Source organism: Podarcis liolepis (assembly GCF_965112155.1).
Source record: "Podarcis liolepis genome assembly, chromosome: 6".
Classification (NCBI taxonomy): Eukaryota; Metazoa; Chordata; class Lepidosauria; order Squamata; family Lacertidae; genus Podarcis; species Podarcis liolepis.
This window is the reverse complement of record NC_139559.1, coordinates 68,197,785-68,223,727: the sequence shown is the minus strand read 5'-3', so window position 1 is coordinate 68,223,727 and position 25,943 is coordinate 68,197,785. Positions and strand designations below refer to the sequence as shown.

At 42.0% G+C, this 25,943-nt stretch overlaps 1 protein-coding gene across 32 annotated transcripts in view; it reads right to left on the bottom strand.

The window, feature by feature from the left end:
* ADGRL2 (adhesion G protein-coupled receptor L2) overlaps positions 1-25,943 on the bottom strand; it is a 355,922-nt gene that overhangs the window by 188,310 nt on the left and 141,669 nt on the right. For 18 of the 32 annotated variants that reach the window (XM_083510618.1, XM_083510603.1, XM_083510619.1 and 15 more), the window contains exon 1: positions 16,710-18,768. The exons of 2 other annotated variants lie outside the window; for them this stretch is intronic. The gene's annotated coding sequence lies outside the window, so the exon portion shown is untranslated. Of the gene's footprint in view, positions 1-9,922; positions 10,033-14,785; positions 14,995-15,925; positions 16,334-16,709; positions 18,877-25,943 lie in introns of those variants that run through there. 12 more of the 32 variants (XM_083510625.1, XM_083510604.1, XM_083510606.1 and 9 more) reach the window with 5 other exon arrangements.

The window sequence follows — 25,943 nt, the reverse complement described above, 5'->3', positions numbered from 1 at the left end:
GCTGCTGCATATCCTGTCCCTTGACACTGCAATATCAGTGCTACTTCTCAGGATTCTGCCACATGAAAGTCAGAGAGGAGGCAGATTATCAAAGCACATGTGTTTCTACATGTTCCACAATAAAATATAGTTATTCTGTTCTCCCGTATTGGATATTCCTAAAGAATGCTCACCCTAAAAAAAGGGGGGGGGGGTTCTCCAGGCAACTATGTTAATGCATGTCTCACATTGGGCAAGTGTGTGTGTGTGTGTGTTTAATTTTCCAGACCTTTTCAAATTCTAACACCATTTAACTATTGTTATATTCATCTCTGGTCAGTCTGTTTTTTCACAGTAGTTGGGTTAAGATGCGGTTTTAACCTACAATGTTGTCTGGGGCTCTCTCCTGTGATTATTTACATTACTGTGCCTGGAATATTGCTACCTAACTAAGACCATGTCATTTTTAAAATTTTATTCTTTAATTGGATTTTTGTGCCACTACACTGTATAGTGATTGATGGCATTGTATGTTTCTTTAAACTGCTCTAATTATCTGTCACCCAGATAATTTGTGTAGAATATGACTAGTAAAGAATTTATTTTATATATACCGTATTGGCCTGAATATAAGCCTCACTTTTTCCCCAAATTCTGACCGAGCAGCTTATATTCACGACCTTACGGTATGCAGCCAGAAGCGCCCGCCCCGTGCATAGTCCCCCATCCTCTCCCCCAAGGCCGGGAAGGGAAAGAGCAAGGAAGGCGAAAGGCCGCTGGCAACACAGTGCAGCTCCCCCCCCCCCCAAGTATGCAGCCAGCAGCAGTGAGGAATGGAGCGGCTTATATTTAGGTATTTTTTCTTTCCCCCCCCCCTCCAATTTTAAAGGTGCGGCTTATATTCAGGCGCTGTTTATATTCAGGCCAATACAGTATATAATAAATAATGTTCACACTGGCTAGATGTTAATACATCTGAGTCTGTTTCCATTGATCCTTCACACTTACAACCTGGTGACCATAGCATATTTTTGTGTGCCATCATTTCTGGATCTGAACCATAATATTTGCATTCTGAGAGAGCACAGATGCTTTGGCTATGTAGTCATTATTAATTAATCAGAAATCATCCCAACAATGCTGATTTTCAATTATCTACAATTTATTTAAAAAGGTGCGTCTCAACTTATCCATGCCATCCACAGCTGGAAAAAAATAAATTAAAAACACACCATTTTAGAATCAGCAGAATAAAATACACCACAGGGAAGGAATTAAACTTACTCTACACTTGCTTAGCCCTTAGCCCTGGCAATTAAAATATAGCAAAAACAAGCAAGTCTTTGCAGCATTTCTAAAAAAACACTCAGGCTCCAGTTTACATGAACTCCTGGGAATGTGGGAAAGACATTGAGAAATTTTCAGGCCCTAATGTAGGAATGGGGAATCTCTTCCCTCCAGATGTTGTTGGACCACTCGTTATTTTGCTTATAGTTCATATTTTGCATATTAATGGTTAAAGGCGGATACTCTCAGATGATCATAAAAGACTGTGGTGAGACTTCGAGAAGGTGGCAATTTAAGTTGGTTTGCCAAGCAACTTTATTTAAGCAATCCGACTGTAAATTAAGCCAAATGCTTAAGAAATGTACAATGGGCTGGGTCCAGACTGTTTACGTGAAAGGAAGGGCTCCTTTCATGGTCTCCAATGGATGAAGCAGGGGGAGATTACGGTCTCTTCCCTGACTTCCCCTCACCTTGGCAGCCCACACAGACACACTACCTTTCACACTGTTCTTCCAGTTCAGCTTTTCAAGAGGGAATCAGAGACAGGCATGCATAACTTGCCCTGTGCCCTCTCAACAGTGCAAGAGAGCTCTAGATCCAACCTAGTATGAATACAAATACAGAATAGATGAAGTTACCTGTTAATGTATCCTCCTCAAATATTACAACACCAGGGACAATATTTAGGATCTAACAAAGCTTTAGTGCCAATCAGATCTACTCATGCAAATGGAAGTGTTTCTGGGGGTTTTTTCCCATTCTCCCCTTCAGCTGCAAGACTCCAAACCACATCTCATTCCAGTCTGGCATATTTCCCAAGCAAACAGGAGCAGCTTTCAAGTGGTGCAGGAAGGCAGCAGCAGTAAAGTCTTTCTTCGTTCCATGAATGGAATTCCATTCATATTAATACAAGCAATTATTTTTTTTTTCTCTCTCTCTCACCCCCCCCCCACACCTCTACAATATTTACAGCAGTGGATTTTGTTTCTTTGTTTTCCATTTAGTAAAAGAAGTTGCAACAACAAAACAAAACTTTGCTCCTCCTATTTCTTCTTTTTCAAAATGGCATGAAATGATACAACTTTCATGTCCTGATATTTATTCTATTCAATTAATATATATCTATTTTTCCGAGCTGGCTAGGCTTTCCAAGAATCCCATCCAAAAAAACAGAAGGGAAATGAATTCTCTGTATTAAAAGCTGGTGCTTTTTAGGCATCTGAAGCTAGACAAGAATATGCAACCCTTGGCAGAGTCAACCCATTCATCCCAATGAAAATGCTGTGCAAAATCCAAGAGTGTACAGTCATTCATTCACTGAGAATGAATGAATTCTCAGTGATGCCCCCCTCCTGTACCACACGTAAGTCATCAGCTTCTCCATTTGTTATTTCTCCTTCCCTGGGACAAACAACTCTCTACACCCAACCACAAAAGTTTCACGCAAATATATTTCAGAATTTAAAATTTATGTCCTAAGTAAGAAGGATGAAAGAAATATCTGACTTTGCATTATTAAGCTATTAGCAGAAGAAATGTATTTCTGACATCCTTCATACTTACTACAGCCAAGGAGAGCAAAGGTGGATCGAACTTCAGAAGATCCGCAGCTCCAATCCAAGTCCGTCTAGGAGTATTTCTATATTCCAAACAAGTCTTTCCGCCATAATCCTATTGGAGTGTAATTGCTGTGGCTAATATCCTTACCCTGTTATGAAAATGTTCCACATAAATGTGGTACCAAGTTGTTATGATAACACATGATCATGCTGTGAAATGGTAATTCCTATACAATAGCCCTTGCCAATACCATAAATCTCTTTATTAGACAACATACTATTACAGGAGATCTACTTATCTGTTTCTCTACTTAAAGGGCCATTTGGTGTTACAACAACAAGCCGATTTTTTCACATTAGCAAGGATTAGACAGTATAAATAATGAATCGGCACCAAGATGGTGTACTTTTGTGACACCAGTAAACCTTTTTGCTAGTTGTTTAAAAGGATAATCAAAAATACAATAAAAGCCTGTGTTCTCCTGCACATATACACATTTTTAACATTACGGCATTGTAATAAACCTTCAGAAGAATCAACTCTCAAACCAATTTTCTGGGAGGATTTATGGCAAGTGAGTGTGTTTCCGAGTGCTGCTTCAGTTTTATGGAATGTGCAACTATGCATAATGCTCTATTTCATATTAAAATCACAGCAGATAGCATGCAGACTTCCCAAACTACCTTAAATGAAAATAGAGCACCATTATTTTTCAGAGCTAAACAGTGCTTATTTCAATGCCATCTCCATTACCTTCTTTGTACATCAAGCAATATATTAAGTCACATTTATTTCCCTAACATTTCTCTTGTTTCATGAAGGGCTTCATCATCCGAAAATGCATAATTCAAATTCTAAAACATGCAGGAACATCCTTCAAATTCCTGATACTAAACCTTAAAAGATGACATTAGCAAATGCAAGACGCCCATGTCTTAGGTGATATTTATTTATTAATAAGCTCATAATTTGATATTATTATACCACCACGGCCTTTTTAAACTGTAAGCAGGGCTGTAGTTTATTTCACCCCTAAACGTTTTAATGCTGAAGGTTTAGCTGTTGAATGCATTACACTAATTTGTTGGCTATAGTACTAGTGATGTTTTTTTGTAAAACAAAAACTAAGACTTGACCTGGCAACTGTAATGTAACCAACAATATAGATAGATAGATAGACAGACAGATAGATAGATGTGAGAAAATATCCCATTGTCACAGCTTTCCACTCAGCATACCAAACACTATAGTTAAATTAAGGAAGCCCTGAAGCTTGTGAACTTATTTTATTTATTTTTAAAGAAGGCAATAAATTATTTTCTGAATATTTACTGATGTTTTGGTTGCCAATGATTCTTTACATCCACCCCCCCCCCCCGATACAGTTGCACAAGTATTACTAACATGGGAGTTTGCTTTTTTTTTAAAAAAAAAAAAACAAACCTAATTTTAAAGCAAAGAGTATTTTCATCTGAAAAGGGAATGTCATTTTAACATCCACTTACACTTTTTGCATATTAAATTTACAATTGTTTGCCAATTGCTATCAGCGATGTAGGCGCTTCTCAAAGCATACCCTTGAACGCACTTTACATGTAAAACACTTCTAATCTGAGCAAAAGCAACAGAGAATGCTGTAACAAGCAGACATTGTATTTATGCTGAAAAACAATTGCAGTCCTTTAAAAAGAAAGCCACGATTATTCTGATTATCTCATATGCAAGCTCCCTCTGCAGGTAATAAGAAGAGTTAGCAAAAAGTATGCAGAAAATGCAAAAATTTAGCACTGGAAGACAAACAAATGGACACTCTTTGAAAGGAATTCCCGGACAGCTAAGAGTTACCTGATATCAGTCACTCCTGAAGAAGGCACCCTGGCCATTTTTATCTCCTGCTGGCTCTATCTAGTTATCCTTGTCCTTCAAAACAGTTAAGCAAGCAGCTTTAGCTCACTGCATACGAAGATGTAAAAGCTGCTGCTGCTGTTTCCCCCCCTCAACATCACATTAAGACTTTTATGGGAAAGGGAAAACCAACACTGAACCATCCTGAAGTGGAGGGACCACCCAAAACAACTCATCACTTCCAGGCTAAATCATCTCCTTAACCAAAATAAACAAACACAGCACTGTGGCTCTGTTTAACGTCCCTCTGCCACATAAGCCAAAACCTATTCCTATTAGGATTAACTTGCTACCTCAAAGTTGAGTATCAATTACACTGAATACAAACATGGGTATTTTCAGAAAAATAAGCACATAATATGAAATAACAGGGGGGAAACATTTACTAGTTGTCATATCCTTGTTTTCATCCATCCTAAGAAAACCATTCTACTATCACAGAAAACACTTTTGGGCAAGTGTCGATATGTATAGCTATAATAAATGAACACACCCAATGTTTGATATAAACTCAGTAAGATTCAGGCTTTGGGTGGCTTCTGACTCGGGCTACAATCCCAACCATGTCTACTTGGCAGTAAGTCCCATTAAATCACTCTAAGGTTAAGTGAGGTGCGCAGACCCACCGAAATTAGTGCACAAGTTTTAGTCATTGCTGTCTTAAGTCCACTGGTGTCAACAGATCCACTCTGTATGTGACTTTGTCAGATACCATCCATACTGTGCCAGAGGTGCTAGCCAAAGTCAACCTACAGTTGGACTACAATTGCAAACCGAACCAACCCCAAACCCTTGCAGAAGGGCTGTAACTCAGCAGAAGAGTATCTGATTTTAATGAAGAAGGTCCCAAGGTTCAATCCCTAGTATTATATCCAGACAAGGTTGAGAGAAACCACAGTCCAAAACTCTAGAGAGCCACTGTGAGTCAGTGGAGACAATGCTGAGCTAGATGAACCAATAGTCTGAACTGGTATAGAAGAAGCTCCCTATGTTGCTACGTAACGTCAGCATTTGTGAAGCTGGAGTGGCACCAGTTTTCTACTTTTTACCTTAACCATTCGTTAGGTCACTCCTACAAACAAGAAAAGCTTTGTGGTCTAATATAAAATGAACCCAAGGTTGATTTCAATGTCCAAGCTCAATTTCTCTAGGTTGTCATAAAATTCCTCTATAAACCAGGCAAGACCCTTTCAGAAATTCAATTACTAATATATAAAACCTAGAGATTTTGCCCTACGGGGTAGGGATGAATTCACGAACTACAAGGTTAGGGGCGAAAATCCAACACAGATGATGACGATACGGCCTTTGCCACCCGGGGAGGAAATGAAGTGCAGCATGCAGACCAAAATGCTGTTTCTAATAAATGATGATAGCACTGGTAAAAATGATAACCAACGTACATTTTTAAAAAAATTGATGAGAAATAACTGAAAGGAATATTTAAAGGCAAAATGGTTAAAGCAGACTAGGAAAGGATCAAGAAATCACGATGTTTTTCTGAACGAGCTTTCAAAAGCTTGTAACACAAGCATATAGGCTACTCTTCTCTGTTACAGGAAAGCCTCTAGTGGCCAAATCCATAGCCTGTCATCAGCAGGTCCTGTTTGGTAATCTTCAAAGGATGTGGCCTTGAAGGCTTCAGGCACAGTGAGTGCTGAGAGAAGGAACACAGCATCCAAACTACACAAGTAAACACATTTAATAAAAAAAATTAGAGAGAGAGAAAAATCAGACTATTTCACTGTTTTCTTGCAAATCTAAGCAAAAACAGAAAGGGCGAGTCCCTCTGTAATAACTCTGATTTCCTCTCCTCTCCTTTCCTGTTGTCTATCAACAAGAGTTTATTTCCAACCTTTCCTTTCTGAAGCTGAGCAAGATCATATTCAGTAAGTACACATGACAAAACTAGAACCCAGTTATTCCATCCACATATGCTAATATAGCTACACTGATTTCAAAAGACATCGGTCTAGTCCAAATATGCACCTGCACTCAGCACAAAGCGAATCAGGTCTTGTCAGTCAGCAAGGAATATTTCATCAGCAGCTAAATGCAATCACAATTATAGCTGAGCCCTCCAGACTACACATACTGGAACAGAAATACCTCTTGCAAGGAGTGGGGGGGGGGAGGGTTGTTTGTGGACCCATTTTATTTACCCAGATCAAAGAGAGTCTGGGTCATTAACTTGCAGTGTGGCTGCAAGGTCCTTTCATGCTATCCTGGCCAAAGAAAGGAGGGAAGGAATCTTGCATTAAGCCATGACACGGCAAAAACAATGGCTGACTCACGTCAACAATCATGTTCCATCATGAAATCCGGCTCCTGAGCTTGCCAGAAAAGATGCCACCCAGCAATATTTTAAATGGAAAGAGGCAAGAGCTGAACAAGCTTGGCAGAGTTGCCTTCTCTGTCTTAATCTCTCACACATGTACAAATTCTTATGGTATGCACTGTCCATGGGTGGAAGGAGATGACAGAAATTGTTGGCATGCCAGTGGGAAATGTAATGATTTTAGGTGCTGGCTGTTTCTTCTTTTGTGCTACATGCTCAGGTGATTAATTTGGAAAAGCAAAACAAAGCAAAAGGACTTCTGGGACCTGGAGCTTTCTGAAAGACACCCTATGTCTGGTAGTCCTATGGCCTATTGCCAGAAGTGTGGGGTGAGCTATGATTATTTAGAGGGGGGGAACTATGAACACTGCTCCTCTTCAAAAGCACTAGGGCCTAGGGCCATGTCCTAGAGGTCTTAAGTTGCTGGACTTAGCCCAGAGGGAGGTCTGTTTCCAATTAAACCTTGCTCCCATCAAGCCAAAGTTTCATCCCAGTTTCAACTCTCCATATACCTTATCAGCAACTAAGTAAAAATCTTAGAATTCTTTTTAAAAAAAAAACAAAAAAAACAGTCATCCATTTCCCCAGCAGCAAAGAACAATTTTGGCAGTAATGGAAGTGAAAGTATTCCGCCGTCTAGAAGCAGAGCAATAATCATTCCGAGGTGTTGACTCATATGAAAAAATATCTACAGCAGACGCAACACACAGTTAAAAGAAAGAATAAAAGCACCTATTTAAATATGGAGATGAATTTTGCATCAAGGGAACAAATCAAATGGTAAAAAAATAGAGTATCAACTGTTAAAGCATAACTAATTGCTCAAAATTGTTATTATGTATTCTCCAAACTAAGAACATGCAGACAACTAAGTTTGCTATCCTATACCCACTTAGGATATTATTTCTGAAATACACTGATTTGCACAATAGCTCTTATTCAAAACTTTTGCAACTCAAGCAATATAGGTAACAACAACAGCCTAAACATAGTGCCCAGTATTTTTTTATTCAAAATAACAAATTTTAGAACCCACAAAAACGTGAATCCAGTATCAAAATAGCAGAATGTGTTCCCCTTGACTTAGAATCATTTCCTAATTTCTACATCCATATGCCAAGCATTTCTCTCCTGAACATGACAAAAAAATATTTAAAATATTAGAGTTTAGAACCAGTATTTATATTCAAACAATGTATTACTGTCCTTCAGCCTTACTGTTTTGAGAAAAGCAGCATCTGACAATGTTTACTACTCCTTCTCATTCACACAAAATGAAGCAAGAGGTAGCAAGCCTCACATGCTGGGGTATCCTACAGCAGTTTTACCCCATTTATCCCCCAAAATCTCCTAGAAAAATTCTTGAAACGGACAAAAACATTTATATATAAATAGAAAGTAATGTAAAGCATGCAAATGTATATAAAAAGTATCCTTTTACCATAAACACTAGTCAAGCAGAATGAGAATCTGCTTGATATACTGGAATTATAACTCAAATTAATTCTCTTTTTTTTAAAAAAAAACAACCTGGAGATTGTGGGCAAAACATGAAAACTACAGTGCAAGGAGATGTAGTTTCTCCTTGCCTCTTGCAAAAATAAGCAACATTGTAAAGTGTTTTGTACACTAAAAGTGCTATATGTAGCTACTAATGATTGGTTACAAAAACATTTGGCTGCATTATGTCTTTAAAAATTAGAACTTCGCTTCCTTTTGTATCCATGTACCGAAATACAAAATAACGAAAAACAAGCATTGTTTCTTCAGAGTCCGCATGCATGTCTAATTGATGGCTTTCCCTTTCTTCAAAAACACTGTAATACTTACAGTGGGGAGGCTGGATCCATTTCCTATGATCAGTGTCAAATATTTCACACAGGGAAAAGTCACAATTCACGCATCGCATTTGACACAGTGTGTGTGTGTTTCGCTACCCAGGTTTGTACCAACTACAAAATGTGCTTAAATAAGCTGTCCAGAGCAAACACAATTCAGAACCAACATGCAATCATTTAAATGCCCAAGTATATTTTAATGTTTATAAGGTTCAAATTCTAGGCTGTTCGCCAACAAGAGGTCCCCTTTTCTCCCTCAGCACACGTTCTGTTGTCAGGCCATGATTAATTCTGTGCTCTGTAGAGGGAGACATTACATCCGGGCTAAAACATACCTAAATTTTACCCTGAGGCAGAGGTCTGGTTTAAACATCTCCATTCAAAGTGGCATTTGTCTTCCCCTTTTCAGTCACTTTATTCAGAAATTCTAGCATGATGACTTGGTGACCTACAAATGGCCCACCGGTTTTAAACTGTTATGTTGCCTGCCCCTTGTAGCTGGCTGTACTCAGGGTAGCCAGATTGTGTGTGCATAAGGAAACTACACTGAGGCAGATGTTCAACAAATGAAAAAGACAAATTCTAGCTTTCTGTACAAAAGGCAGAGGCAATGTTTTCAAACTACAGTATTACAATACAGAGAGCCTGCAGAAATATGCAATCATTTTAAAAACAGAAAAATATCACTAACACATCATCATACATATATTTTATTTTTAAAAAGGCGAACAACTGTATCTTAAGTGAGTTTTTCTACGCTGGAGACATGAAATGGATGCTATTACTGTCACCCTACAAAGTAATGTACTTTTCTATATTTGGTCTTCATTCTTGCATGAAACACCTACTGAGGTTTTCATATTTTTCCCATTACAAAATCAAGGAAGATATGCAGGTAAAAAACAAAAAATGGGTGGCATGACCATTTTCCATACTCAATGCAATCCTATACACGTCTATGACAAATATATACATTTACGCAGAAGCAAGCCCTACTGAGTTCAATGGGGCTTACCTGGCAGAGTGTATAGGATTGTAGTGTATATTCCATTTCTTTTGGAAAGTTAATGCTCTATTAGCTGACTTATCCACTTGTGCTCCTGCACAGAGAAAAGCAACAACCACCTACGGTAGAAAAATGTAGCAAAATTACATGCTATTGCATATACGGTAGATTACACTATATTCTTGGTGCATTAAGAGCACAATCCTATGTATGTTGACTCAGAAGTAAATCCTACTGTGCTCACAATAAGGCTGACTCCCATGTAAGTGGGCACAGGTCTTCAGCCTCTATATGGCCACTTTTGATAATGCTAGGGAATTCGTACATTGCTGGCAAGATGCTACTTAACAAGGTAATCTCATTTCTGTGGTTTTTCAGCATAATTGATTTTCCCTCTTAGCTGCTCTGATAATTGAGCAAAATTATACAAGCGTGGTGGGGTTTTACTTACCAGCACACAACACATAAAATCTTCTACAAAGATGAAGTATACTACTTCATAAAACTTCATTTTTGTTGTAATTAAACAAATTGTATTTAAGTTTGGCTTGTGCTGCCAAAGCAATCAATAGCATTCATTTTATTTATTTTGCAGCAGGCTGCACTTTTATCTGCAGGTGTCAGGCCCTGTGTTTACTTTTAGTCAAGACTACAATGTTCTTGACTAGTGTGCCTTTCTGAATAAAATTTAGGGCGGAAAATAACAGGCTTCTGTACAGTTGGAAGCATTTAACGCCTGACAAATACCACAAGGGAGGAAAAATAATAGCACATGCAAATTATATATTGCTTCTTTGACCCATAAAATGCTCCGTTTAAGATAATGAGCCACAACCTTGCCTGCACTATAATTCCAGAGTCTGATCAACAATGTTTTTCCTTAAAAGACTCAGTTTTAAGTGCATCAGGTTGTCGCTTATCTTTTAGTACTTGTTAAGGAATGTGTGTGTGTGGTGTGTGAGTAAGAGAGAGAGGAAGAGAACTTCAGCAGTCACCACTAAAAATAAAAATAATGCTATAGGAAGCAATGAATTGCCATGTAACTAAGCTGATATAAAAATGATCAGCTTCGACAGACAATGTTTATGTAGGAGAATTCTTCAGAAAGGAAATGAACTAATATTTTAACTGATCAAGAGGAGATAACAGAATAAATTCTTATTAACTCCCAAATATCATCAGCTCCATCTGCCTGGAAGTTCCATTATAATGACATTTATCCTATTTTTCAACAATCAGAAAAAAATTAAGCATGCTATGTTTAAGAGTGCACATGTGCTCCTGGGAAACTGAAAAGCTTATGCCTCTCTCTTCAAACATGTAGCATCAAATCTTCAAAATAAGAATAGAAAACAGTTCTGTGTAATGTGACATGTATAAGTAGCATGACTAATGATAATTCCGCTAAATTTCCTATGAAAAATAACGGACTTGTTTCTGCTCCTACGCACAAATTAAAAAGTACAGTTGGGTTTAACTATTGCTTCCTATCTTTCATTTGGAAAAGTCATTAGCAGTTTTAGCAACTTATTTTTAACTGCCATCTTGCAGACATCCAAAACAAAATAATCCCCAACTCCTGAGACTTCACTATAACAAAAAGGGCACACCCCCCCCCCACAAAGACAGATCCCACAAACAGCCATTTGACACTCCATTCAATTAAAGTCTGGTTTCTATGGAAAATCCATGTTGTTTAAAGGGGGAAAAGGCTTTTTAAATCCCAGGGAGCGGAGTTGGCTATTTTAAACAAAAACAAAACAGTAATTTCTGTGTAATTTCTTTTGCAATGCACACACCTTCTTCTGAAAGGTAACTTGTTCCAGTGTTAACTATATAGCTTCCCCAAAATTATACTTGCGTGAAATGTTTTACCAGGAAGTGCAATATATCCTTAAAAGGGGGGGGGGGATTATGCCTGTCAAATTCTTCAACATTATTTGTTCGTGTCAATTATGCTATGTAAAACAGATGAAAACAGTGACATGCCAGTTTGTAGTATTTTAAGTATGAATTGCACTATTATATGTGGTTCCCTGACTGGATCTTACCCCATCTTAGTAACTTCCATTGCTGATATGTTGTCACTGAAAGCTGTAAGGGACAAATGAAACATGGCGGCAGCTTCTAAAGTGTTCAAATTATGGACTAACCGCTAAGCAAACTTTGCTTTTTTAATGCTCTCCTCTTGCTCATTTTAAAGAAGGAAAACACCCAGAAGCCTGGTGTTAATGTCTCTGCTGATTGTGAAAATTGCTGCAATAAAAACTCCAACTGCTTGCCTTAAATTAAGACTTCCAAGACTACATGCAACATCTATATCTTTGTATTGGTTTTTATAACATTTGGAAGCTTGGCTGCTTTCTTTGATGTTGGCCCATTAATGAATAGGGGAGCCAAATGTGACAGAGAAAAAAATAACAACTGTTTATTAGAATATCTCAAGTCAAAACCTGCTTTAATTGGTTTGTGCTACCCCACGTTGATTCAATATCCTGATTTCTCCAGCTCTAGCTGCCAGAGCAACTGAATATCTATGTTCAGTTGCTGTTGCCAACACATAGTGACCCACTGTGATTGAAAATGGCAGCTGAAGCACGGCTGTAGCCCATTAATTTCTGTCTAAGTGGTCCAATTTTGTCTTATGAATTGCTGAAAGTCTTCCTTCTGTGGCATTTTTATAGAAATTTGTCGAATTTCGAGATCACCGTCATTTAAACTGAAGTGCAACATTTCCAAGACAATTTTTAGATTATCTCTAATGGCTGTACTTCCTTTACAGCATGTAATGTACTTTCTTTACAGCACTCTATGTCCAAAGCAGACTAGTTAAAAGTAACTTAAGTGTCGTAATGACAACTGCATCAATATGTTCCATTTATACCACCAAAAGGTACTGCTATAAGCAACTGAAGGCATTAAGAGTAAATAAACTGGTGAAAATCACCTCAGTGTAATGATACCCCATTTTAGGACTGTTAAAAGATCTCCATCCACAAAATCCTGAACTGCTCTTCACCATTTAAAATTAGCAAATGTCTTTTTTTAAAAAACAAACCCCTGCACAATTCATTGTTTTCTTCAAGGCTTCCAAGCAGCCCAGCTTCTTAGTGATAGTAAACTAAAAATAGACTATTATGGATAGCAAAACAATTCTCCTGCTTTAACAACCTATTTTTCCCACCCAAAACTAACCACTGGAGCCATGGAAATAAAGTTACAATATCAGTAGAACAGATACATATGATTTACAGAAGAAGAAGAAGAAGAAGAGCAACCAAGAGGTATTAGAATACACTGGGAAAGTTCATTTTGTTTAGCTTGATAAAAGAGACCTACCAAACTTCATCGCTCCCCCACAACCTATGAACAATCTACTGTTTGGAAAGCAGCCCAATTTACTGAAGGAGTGCTGCATTCTGCTTGGCTACTGGTCTGCCAGATTACAAATATTGATTTTTTAAAAAATAATGAAAGAGGCATATCTCTTTGCAAACAGGAAAAAAAAACCAGGAGTAGCTAATGAATCAAAAATTACGTAAATGTGGCAGCAACATAAACTGACTTAAAATGCAATGATGAATATTCTGCAACTACACTGCCAGGACCAGTCCTTGCCACAGCTATTTAAATAATATGCATTAACACTACTTCTACTGAGGAGGACAGCAATAGCAACAAAAGCTACAGCACATGATTGTAGATAACCTATGCAAAACTGACTGGAGGCTTTTAAAAAATATATATCCAGGAAGGCATTTTAATTATTCTCTTATTCTTTGGAAATTAACCGTAACAAATAAATAGAATGTTAAAAATCTGTAACACACCCTATGGAATAAAAAAGATCTGCCATTCCTGTATTATGTATGAGAAGAAACGTGTGCTTTCTTCAAAGGTTTGCAACAGAGTGGTCTTTTCTTTCAAAGATTCATTTGTAGGGGTTTTTTGTTGTTGTTGTTTTTTGAAGTAATTAGAAGTTCTTTTCCATTCAGGCCCCCTAATGAAATAATGTGCAGGCCATATCCAAAGTGTGAGTCCAAAAGAAAAGGCCTTGCAAATCCCACTAACAGAAAGGATAGGAGACACCAGAAACTATGAAACAGTGGCTGCCACGGAAAAAAAGGTCACCCTTTTCCCCCCTTAGAACAAACCATTAATCAATAGAATATAATTGTTTGGCTGTTTGCAAGAGCCTGCAGCATACAGACTATGTTCTTCGCTGGCATAATTACAAAACAGTAAAAGTTCAGAAACATAACCCAAGCCCACCTCCCCCTTTTACCCCTTTACAATCCCCCCACTGCCCTTTGGGCCTCTGCTTTGGAAGCAAATGGAAGACAGGCTGAAGTTTTCTCAATTGAGCTGAAAGCTAAGAAACCTTTGATATGCTAATAGCCCCCTTCAAACGGTAAGAATTCACACTTGCATTAATTCAAACAATTTGTGCAGAATGATGTGAAATGGCACCTCTTTTAGTGGCAGGCAACAAAAGGGAGGGAATCAGAGTGTCTGAAGAAACCAAACAAGAGAACATTTGTTCTGCAGAATGCTCTAAGAACATGTTCTTAAGGGGAAGATAAACAACATACACCTGAAGCCCAAGATGAAGATCGGTTTGCCAAAGCAGTTGTGCCCAAAACCCACCACCACCAGATTTGTAAGAGTCTATTATTAATTACAAAGCAAAAATCCAGAGTCTTTTACAGGGTATCGTCAACACACAAACACACACCACCTTATGGAAGAAATCCCTCTCACCTTGAGTCTAAGAGAAGGCGGGTTTTCAGGCTACCAGAACTGTATCCAAACACTTCTCCCACTTAGATTCCCACCCCCAAGATGCTACAATAAATCACAACTTTAGCTTACACTTTTCAAAAGCATCTTCCAACACGCCACTTGTCCCCAGGTGGTCCTAAATACCTAACAAGTAGAAATGGAGCACAGGTTCTCCTTTTTCCCTCCCCTCAAGAGCCACAACTGCAAAGGATTATAATTCATTACTATTTGCAGGTCTCGTGCAAGGTGGGGGGGGGGGGAGCTAGCCAGGCTGCTCCTCCATCCTTGTGCTTTAGTGAAAATAAAAGTGCAACAAGTCATTATTTACTTAAAGGGCTGCAACTTTTCCTCTCAGCGGGCCACTTGAATTCATGAAGACGACTTGGTAGGGGCCTGCTACACACACACACACACACACACACACAGAGAGAGAGAGAGAGAGAGAGAGAGAGAGAGAGAGCCAGATGAATGAAATCAGCCACCAGGCTTTCTACTCTAAAAGCACCCAGAGTGAGGAGCCTGCCTGGCTGGTCACACACATAGCAAAGAATGCTGGAGCAAAGGGAAGAAAGAGAAAAGCTTGCTCCAATAACAGGATCCAGATGGCTCTTGCTTTTAGCCAGAGACTTGCAAGCCTTCTTTGGAGGTTATTCCCCCACCACCACCCCTAAGAGAAGTAGGATTCCTAAAGAAACCCCTCTCCCCCTCCACAAATCCACACTAATTTCTTTCCACGGGAGAAATAAGAGCTGCAAAACAGGAGACAATGTGTACACCCCAACCCCAAACAGACTTCCAGTCCCAGGTCACTTTACACCCACAAGTCTGGGCACACTCGCTGGTAAAGAAAGTCCTCTGGAATCCCCATAAAAATGTCCTTCGCGTTAAGTATTAAGTATGGCTTGAGCACTTGCTGCAATCCCACCTTGCGCACTTTATTTCTTTTTAAGGGGGACCCGAAGGCCAGTCAAATCAATACCAGAGCAACAGTCTTTCTTGAGGATCGGGCAAAGTTTAGCAAGCCGGGAGAGGTTTCTCTGCCTTCCACCCACCCACTCGCCCAGCATTTGAGCTGCTGGCGGTTCCCGAGGGAGCTTACATGCCACGCGGGGGTTTCGCGTGGCGGATGATTTGCGTGGCGAGCGGCCGGGGGGTGGGTAGGGAGGATAGGCTGGAAGAGGGGGAACCCCGAGCGAAAGTGGCCTGCAACAGCCCGGCGGACTCACTGACCTCTCGCCAAATCCCCGGGAGGAGCGCCGGTCCGCCCCGCTGCGCGCGGCGCAAGGGGGAAATCCTCGCGCGCGCTCTCGCTGGGTCTGATCACAGGCCCGCACAGCCCTCGGGGAAAAAACTGCCTCTGGTCGTCCTCCTCCTCCTCCAGCCGGACTCTCAGCCCTTCAAGAGGCCAAGGCCCTCGAGGATCGCCACCCCAGAGCCTGCGCCACTTCACATGTGACTACGCTCTCAGGTCACCTTCTTTCCCACCCTCCACTTGCCCGGGAAAGACCCCAGCTTCAGAGTTAAACCCTCATCCGATCTGCCTTTGCCCAGGGAGGAAGATCTAGGAAGTAAAAGGACCATCGCGAGCCTCCCCATGCCTGAGTGTTGACCACCCCATGCCTCTCCCTTCCCATATACATTCACACACACACACACACACACACTTTGGTTTATGCGGCGCGCACAGCTCTCTTTTTTCCAGGTGATGGAAGATTGGGGGGGCGGTTTATCAGAATGCATAGGACGGAAAACAGTTCGATACAGATTTATTGGAGGAATTCCCTCTCCATAGCGGGAAAAGGGGGTTAGGGCTGAGGCTCTACAGTGCATTTCTCCCCCCGACGCACATACACACACACCCCTCTCCTGCAAAGTAAGCAGTCCCCTTGCATGCAAATGGCTTGCAAAAGGGGGCGATCGAAGTAAGCGAACAGGTCCTGCAAGTGGGAAAGAAGCATCTCACCCACGAATAATCCGCACACACCGAGAGGGAGGGAGGGAGGGAGACGCTTACCTTTGGGTTCGCAGCCAAAGCCGGGCCGGGCTTCCTCTTGCATCTGGGGGTGCCCCGGGAAAGGGGGTACAGGGTGAACCCCTTTCTGATCACAAGGTGGCGGTTGCTGTTGTTTGTTGTTTAAAGGCGATGTTTTGGCCCGGGGGGGGGGGCGCCAGCAAACACAAAAGCCAGAAGGGGAAGGTGGTGGAGGATCGCCGGGCAAGTCAAGGAAAAAGCGCTGGGCTAGGTGGAATAAGCGAAGAAAAGCAGCTGGCTTCGCAGCTCGCTGGGCTGGGACAAAACGCACACCAGGAGGCTGCTCGTCTCCCTTCCGTCCAAGCCAAAAAAAAGAGCCCAGGCAGCCGAAGGGGCTCGGCGAGAGGTTAAGTCAACATTTCCCCCCACACACTCCAGGTCCCAATGCGCGCGGCTCCTTCCCAAAAGCACGCTCGCACTCCTTTAAATAAATGTTTGGGGTGGGGGAAGGAGAGCGAGGAAGGAGGGAGGTAAAACAAAAGGAAAATCGAAACAATTATTTTGGTCGATCAGAAAGCACCACAACAAAAGAGCGCTAGGTGCAAGCACCGTCTTGGATGTGACCAGCCCTGGAGTCCTCTCTCTTTTCTCTAGGCGGCTGGGATGGATAGGGGGGGAAAGAAGGCGACGCCAACAGGAGCAGCCGGAATCAACTCAATTGTTCGGCGGGGAGGCGAAGTGGGGAGAAGGCGCTGCGATTGCAAAGCACAGGCACAGGCGCGCGAGAGGGGAAATCGGAAAGAAAAGCCCCCTTTCTCTCCGTCGTCCTCGTCGGCCTCATTTACATCTCCCTGGATGGCATCCTGGCCTCTGGCAGGATCCAGTTCCAGCCCTTCTTCAAGCTTCGCTTTTTTTCCTCCTCCTTGCTTCTCCTCTCTCCTCGACGCTGCTGCTGCCGCCGCCGCTGCCCCGTGAACGGAGATCAAGAGCAAAGCTGGTCGCTCAAAGCAATGGGGAGAGAAAGGAAGAGAGACAGAGAGGGAAAGGAGGGCGGGGGGCGAGTGAAATCGCCCTTAAAAGAAAAAAAAGAAAAGAAAAATCCCAGTGAATTGTATTGCCAGCTCCCTTTCGTCCATGCACCTCTCTCTCAGTGTGTGACTGGGGATTGCGAAGTCCTGACACGGACTCTCCACTAGCTCTGAACTGGAGCCACCTCCAGCCTCCACCTCTTCCTCCAATCTCCACCCCCTCTCTTTCTCTCTCTTCTCCCCACCGCTGGGCTCAGCTAATCATATAAACATATTATCATGTATAGAAGCGGCGGCAGCCAAAAATATGGGGGGAACATATATATATATTCTCTTCCCCACCACCCCGCTTCTTGTGTCTCGCCGCCGCCACCCGCCCGAGCTGGTGGAAGGGGAGGGGGGCTTCTGGCAAATAAAAGCAGATTAGAGACAGCTAAGTACCAAACGTGAAGGAGATAATCTAAAGGCTCGATCTGCCACCACTGGCCATTTTCCACTCCATTTGAGCTGCTTGCGGCTGCACGGCTTTGGGGAGGAGAGGGGGAGGTGGGCTGGGGAGAGAAAGAGAAAGGAGCGGCGCGGGGGTGTGGGTGGGTGTTCGTGCAAAAGCTTTGGGCTCGATCTGGCGGCGGCAGGGAGCGCTGGATCACTTCAGCCGGCGGTGGCTGGGAGCTTTGCCCCGCAGCGAGGCAGGAGGCTCGGCTGCATCTCGGGGTCCCCACTGGGTGCTGTCCGCCCACTGGCAGAGAGGGCCTCCTCGCCAGCCCCTCCGCGGCGCCGCAGACGAGCAGGCGGCTTCGCCTCGCCGCTCGTTCCGGGGGAAGGCTTTGGCGGCCGGCTTCCCCTCTCGGCGCGCTGGGCAGGGCAGGCGGCGGCGAGCTGCAGCCCCGCGCAAAGTTTCGCTTTTTGCCTCCCCCCCTCCCTCTCCCTGCCTGCCTCTTCCCTTTCTCCTTTGTGTGTGTAAAAAGCTGCCCGCGCCTAGCGCCGCCGACTCGGGATAGCAAAACGCGGGAGGGCCACCACCACCACCCACACTGGGCGGGTGCGAGAGCCGAGCAGCAAGTGCGGCTCGCCAAGTGGAGGAGGAGGAAGAAGAAGAAGGCGGCGAAGGAGGCAGTTGTGGGGGGGGGGGACGGCGGCGCAGGGAAGCCTCCGAAGTTGAACTTCCGAGGGTCTGGCGGGGACTGAGGGGGAGGGGGGCGCAGGCGCGCGCGCACCAGACGGAGAAATGCGAACCCAACTCCGTCCGCCATTCTTCACCGTCTTCACGCGCCTCCGAACAATTCAGTCGACTTTGCGGGGCGGGGGATCAACTCGCAGCGACCCAGGGCAAAGGGAACTGGGAAACTGTTAACTAAATAAATAAAAATGACCAGATAAACCCCTTCCCCATATGCCCGGGGGTCTTTCTTTCTTTCTTTTCTTTCTTTCTGCTTTAAAAGTGTTTGGCTCTCATTTGTTTGCTCCGAAATCCTTTCCCCGCGCCCGCTTCCTTCTCCATTTTCCCTGTTCCCAGGGCAGCAGGGCGACAAGAAAACAGAGAAATAGCGCTCGGGAAGCGTATCGAAAGAAGGGTGCGAAACTGCCCGTGACCCTCGGAGGCGCAGAAGGGAAGCTCTTCTACTTTCTCTTCCCCCTCCGTGAAAATTCCCTCAAACTGCGGGAAGGGTTTCTCTCCCGCCTGCCCACTTCCCCTCCGTTCACTTTCCAAAAGGAAGAAAGTGCTGTTCTTTTGTCTGGAATCAGAGGGCTTTCGGAAATTCTCGGGCCAGGGTTCGCTCACACGTTATGAGCATTTGATGGATCTCCCTGCCTGGCAGCTGTGGGGAAGGTTACACGGTGGCAGGACTCCTCTTTCGGCCTCATTCAAAGATGCAGTTTGAGGGGAAATGGAGAGGGATCCTGTAAACGTTACATCTTCCCTATCCCTCCTAAAAGGTAACAGCTCTGGATATCAGAGCGGGAAATGCTCCTTTCCTAACATTCACAATTGCACAGGTTATATTGTCCCCTTGGTTTTTAATAAGTACTGGTACTCTATTATACACCCTCAAAGGATCTTGAGGCATGTTCTCTCTTTTATGCAAACAACAATCTTGTGAGGTAGACGCACCCAATGAGGATGACTGCTGAAAAGGGATTTTGAAACCAAGTCCTCCTTACCCAACACTGTCCACTACAACTGTCCATAAAATTAGCACTTCACATCGAATGACCCATAGAAAGGACTGTATGAACTAAAAACAATTTTAAAAGCCCACTGTCCACTACAATACGCACACACCACAATTAAATGAGAATCCTTTGGGCTGCTTAGATTTTTCTTTGTTACATAACTCATAGTGCTTTTGCCTGTGGTTTGGCTTATTCTGGTTATACCTGAAGGCCCTGTACTTTTATAGCTTCACACACACTTAGGGCTCATCCACACTTTGATTTGGTCCATGACATCTAAGCATAGTGTAGTAGATTTTTCTTTTGTCTTGATGCTTTCCCTGAGAAAACCCGCCACTCACCGCTGAATTTGCCAATCACCGCACGTTTGTTCCAATTCAGCGGTAGACAGTGAGTTTTCCTGGGGAAAGCAATGGAACCAAAGAAAAAATAACAACTATAGGACAAAGGGAAGTCTGGATAAATGCACACAGAGAGAGTTGAGTGTACAGCACTGTTTGACAAATTTGATGCTTAATTTCCATCCAGAAATTGAGCACACACATAAACATTATCAATATAATTATGGTTCGGTTAATGTTAGTTTCTTATTTTGTCCACTTTATACCCATGCAGGATTTCTTAGAGTGTTATCTAAGTTCCTGTACATAAGTTATAAGTGGGTGCCCTGTGCAAATACTTGGGGAGGCTGGGGATCCGAACCCCTCCCCAACCCCACCTCTTCACCAGACCTGACACCCATGTGTTCAATATCACATCTTCACTGAAGCCCACACTCATACATCCTATTGTGTGTCTGATCACACATTGCCCAGGGGGTCAGCTGCACATTTGGCACCCCCATGACAGTGCCAGAGCTTCATGCTCTGGCACCGGGGGGGGGGCAGAGTGCAGGTGGGGGTGGGGCTGGCACGCGTCCCGGGGGCGGGGCACGCTGCCTGCAGTGGCAGGGCCAGCCGCGATGGCACCCCACCAGGATTGCACTGCCAAGGGCAGTGCACTCCCCCCGCACTCCTCTTCCTCCACCAGTGCCCCATGAATTGGGGCATACGTGTGTAGGACCTTTGGCAGAGAGGACCATCATTATGTAGGAGCACAGAGCTAGAGTCAGCAGGCACATTCCCAATCTCACAGATGCGGGCTAAACATTTCAGGCTGCATAGCTCAAGTCTTCCAAAGAACGGTGTTATTTTCATGCTGGTTCTGTTCTAAGTTTTTGTACAGCTGTCCCAGGGGGGAAATATTTGGGTATAGGAGGGAAAGAAAGACTTGGGGGAATCTTCAGAAGAAAATGATGGGGAATCATTTGCAACTTTATCCAGCAACACGAAGAAGAAGAAGAAGAAGAAGAAGAAGAAGAAGAAGAGTATGAAAATTTCAGTCATTGGCATATTATGAAGCATAACTTTATCTACTATGTCAGAACTTATAGTCATTACTGTTGGAAGGGGGTGTGGTCAGATTGGGTCATACTTTCACCTTTGGTGAGAATACACAAGCATGAAGAAGTTTGGGAATATGGTTGCTGATTACCGACATAAATTTATCCACATTGAACCTCAGATAACTCCCCAAACTATGCTTCTTCGTCATTTCGAAGCTAATGACCCAGGATTCGGGCAGAAAAGACCTCCTTAAGCAACTGTATGCAACTGCAGAGTTGTGTATAGCACATAATTGGAAGTCTCCAAAGCAACCACCTACACAGCAGTAGATTGCTAAAATTTGGGAGACTGTCATTATGTAGAAATTTAACCAGCAAGTACAGCAAGCAAATAAACCTTTTTAAAAACAAATAATAATAATATGAGCAATTTTTAAAAAGCTATTATGGCTCCATGGCTTCCATTTATTTCCACTGCGGTAGTCCTTCATCTTCTGATCAGTTCAACTCAAGTCCATATATTTTTTTAAGATTATGAGATATGTAACCTGTGCAATATAATTAGTGAGCCAATTGTTCCATGAGCATGATAAACTAAGAACAATTATCAGCGAGTTTCATTATTCCTTTAGTGTTCTTTATTTGTGTGCATATGTTTAACAGCCTGTATTTTTGACTGTGCAAAAAGTGTTCAGTTCTCGTTTTCAGCAACATCTGTACAGTTATTTATTATTTGCTGCTGCCTTTAAAATCCCACCTTTACTCCAGTGAGCTCAAGGTGGCACATGTGGCTCTCCATCTCTCCATAATATCTTCACAACAGCCCTATGAGGTAGGTTAGGCTGAGAGTTGGTGACTGGCCAAGGTCTTACCATGAGCTTCTTAGTTCAGATTGCATTCAGATTCTAGTCTCAATTTAATGTAATTTGTAGTTGTGGCCTGAGTGGGTATAAATTCTGTACCACAAGATTTCATGTAAGGGAAGATTCATGTTTTGTTTTTTAATATCAGTGGGTCTTAAACAAAAACAAAATTCTGGTCGTGTGAACGTGTAAAAATATTTTGGCTTCAGAGCTGCCTTCAGGGATGGCACCTGTGTGTTAACGCCACGGGTACAAAATAATTGCAGCTCTGAGCACAGGTGATACAACCATATCACAACCATGTCCTGTTTTTTCTGGCCATGCCCTTTTTTTCCTCCTGCAGCAATGATTGCAAAAGGCTAAATTGTTGTTTAAAAGCCTCCAGTATTAGCTCTGTTGTGGCACCATTAATTGCCCTAGGGTCATTCTTCTGGAGTGAGTTATTTCAGCTTCAGGACCAGTCCTCCTGTATTAGCTCCATTGTGCCACCACAAATTGCCCTGGGGTCGCTTTCCCTGAGTGAGTTATGCAGTTCACACCAGAAAAATGGGGTTGTTCGATACTCAGAGAAACCTGCAATGAAAGCTTTTTAACAGTGTGAGCCTTCAGAGTTGCAGCCATCTTTTTGCTCTGTTGACACAACTGAGTTTTACTATGTAGAAAAACGGAGCAGCAGTTTTAAAATGAACTTATTTGAAGTAGTTAAGAGGGGGCTTTCCATTCTTCAGGATGTTATCATCCTTGATATTTTCACAGCGTTGAAGTCTTGGGTTTTAAGCATAGTCTGAAGCAGTTTAAGAGGTATTCCATGCTTCAAAGTAACATCCACCATGAAAATTAGGAAAGTTATTTATTCAAGAGTACTGCTTCTTATTGCTGTAAAATACTGCCAGCGATCTTCAGGTGTGTCCTAGCATCCAAATATGTTGACTGTTCCCACATGAACAATGAACCAGGCTCTGAGGAAACTGTTAGAATGAATTTACACTGAATATCCCATTTTAGGGGTCCAGTTAATACCAGATCGAAGTCAGGGCAGTGTCAGAAAGCCAAAGTTGAAGCCACAAGATGTATATATGATATTTGCCAAACATTTATGTTTTGTAACTGCTACAGTTATAACTTAGCAGCAGCATGTTTGCTTTCTGACTACAAAGGTTTGTTGTCTCCTCTAACTTAAATCCAGAAAGTTCTGAAGCAAAATGGTCTAAAGACAGCTCTTACCTTCTATCACTGGGTTCTCAATAAGGAAAGCACTTGTTTGGGAGAAGGAAACCAGGATATTGTTTGGACGTGATAACAGCAGGCACTAGAGGAGGCAGAGGCATGATAAGCATTGTATAAAATTATGTATCATTTGGAGAAAGTAGATAGACATTTTCCTCCATCTCTCAGAGTTGCTTCTTTACACTGAACATGGTTAAACTACCACAAGATCACCACCATCTTGGATGGCTTTAAAATGGGGTTAGACAACTTCATGGAAGATAAGGCTATCAATGCTAACACAATTTTTTTAAACTGCAGAATATATGGCGTTTTCTTGAGCATTCATACTACAAAAAAGAGAGTAATGGTAGCTAAAGGATACATAGCCATAGGGAAATAGATACGTGGATTATGGAAAGAGTTCCTTAAGATATTTGATGTGGATCATGAGGGGGAGGAAAGGGAGCTCTACAGAGCACAGGTGTTCTCTGACTGCTAGGATGGCTCACACAGGTAAGTTACTGCTTCTAAAAGACTAGCAGGTAATGCCTGCACATTTTAAAGTTCATCTCCAAAATATGGAGACCAAGAAACCTGATTGTTTCTCACCTTCAGTACAGAGCACCAACTCTTGATAGATATAAATTGTTCAAAGAACATGGCAGAACCCAAGATGCTAGACACAAAACTGACTTCTTTAATTATTTGAAAACAATACTCAAGTCAATACTGATTTTCAATAGCGTATTTCTCTAGGCTGAAACACTACTAGCCCTGTAGAGATTTCTCAATCAGAGTTTGTATATATGAAATGATGGATCAAATGCATTATGGTACCCATATTATGTAAAAATGTATTCCTGGTTTCTAAAGATAGGTGCTAGTGCAGATAAAGAATCTGAAAAGCGAGTTTGCTGATAGAGGGGCAGTTTCTGACCTTTGTGCAGTCAGAGAACGGGAGCAAGACTGGGTCACAAACCTTGCAACAATAAACAGGGATTATTGTGTTTGCTTTTCTTTTGCTAGGATAAAGAAGAGAAATTCCTTCTTATCTATTAGCTGGAAAGAAAGAAAGAAAGAAAGAAAGAAAGAAAGAAAGAAAGAAAGAAAGAAAGAGGGGGCTCAGCTCAGAGTGAAAGTTTTGCCTCAGTAAGGACTGTAGATATTTGTGTTTTCTTTGTTCCACAGACAACATAAGGAATCATTGCTTTAGAAATAATATTTCTGTGCCAAAGGAATTGTGTAATCTAAAAACCAAAACTATAGCTAAAAACACAGCTATAGCTAAACACTGTTAAGTCCTATTGAATTCGTGGGAGAATTAAGCATTTTCAATCATTGCTACCTAAAAGTGCATGTCTGGGTAGCTGGGTAGCTGGATTGCTGCACTGCACTTTATAGAGATATCTATAGAGTTACTTAATGTTGATTAAATCCTAGTTAATGGGATCAGAGCCACAATAGGAAATGGGTCTTGGAATAATGTTTTAAAGTCACTAATTAGATATTTCATTAATTACATATCCCCACAATTTTTGCAATAAGTATACAAATCCCCACAATTTTTGCAATAAGTATACAAATATTCGAGTGTCATTTCCAAATGATCTCAGTTGCTGATATTGTTTGTGAAGTATATAACCTATTGTAAACATCATCTTGCTTGTGTTTGCAATATGTTATTTGTGTGTGTAAGAGAGAGAGGGAGAAAGAGAGAGAAAGAGAGGATATTGATCTGTGATAAAATGTTACAGAAAACAATACGCACCAGCCCCACCAAAATAATGGTGAAATATATATATATGACATGATATAATTCTTAACTAAAATACTTCATCCTTACAGCTTGTTATAAAACGGAAAGTGTTATATTTACTTCTCATATTTATTGCTGCCCACTTTTTGTTCCACTTGGACTTGACATTGGAGGTGATTTATATGTTACCCTGGAACTGCTTGCAACTTTTGTTTCTCGCTCACGTTAATTCACACAAGGTGGCCATTCACAGATTTCAGCCTCGGCAATGCCTGTGATCTCTGATGCTCCAAAAACGGATGCCAATCACAGCTGCTGCTTTAGTTTTCCGTGCGGTAAGGACTGCTTGCACGCCAAATTGTTCATATGGAGGAAAAAGTAACCTGTGAAAAGTATCCTATGAACTAGATATTAAGAGCATATAGATATTCCCTTTATCACAGAGTCTAGAGGTGATGTCCTGTTCAGACTTACACAAGCTGCCTTGACATAATAACCGTGCTTCATCATGGTATGATCCCAATTTTTATTTTTGTCCCATTTTGCCCAACTTACCATGCCACACTTCTAGGGGCATCACAACAATTTGGTAAAGTCTGGTTTTATTTGCCACGGGCCATGAGATTGCCATGACACAGTTTAGAAGTACTGCAGAGTTCACAGACTCCGCAAAGGTTACCCACAGAGAATGGAAAGGCATAGAATGAATGCATACCCACACAAATAAAACAACCCAGTCGGCCTTTTTCACAGAGAGTGTAGCATGGGGCCAGTGAATTTCAAGCGCAGGGCCATTCCAATCAAAACTATTGTGATGTGTGTGTATTTGTCTGGGTTGTGCGGGGTTTTTTTGGGGGGGGA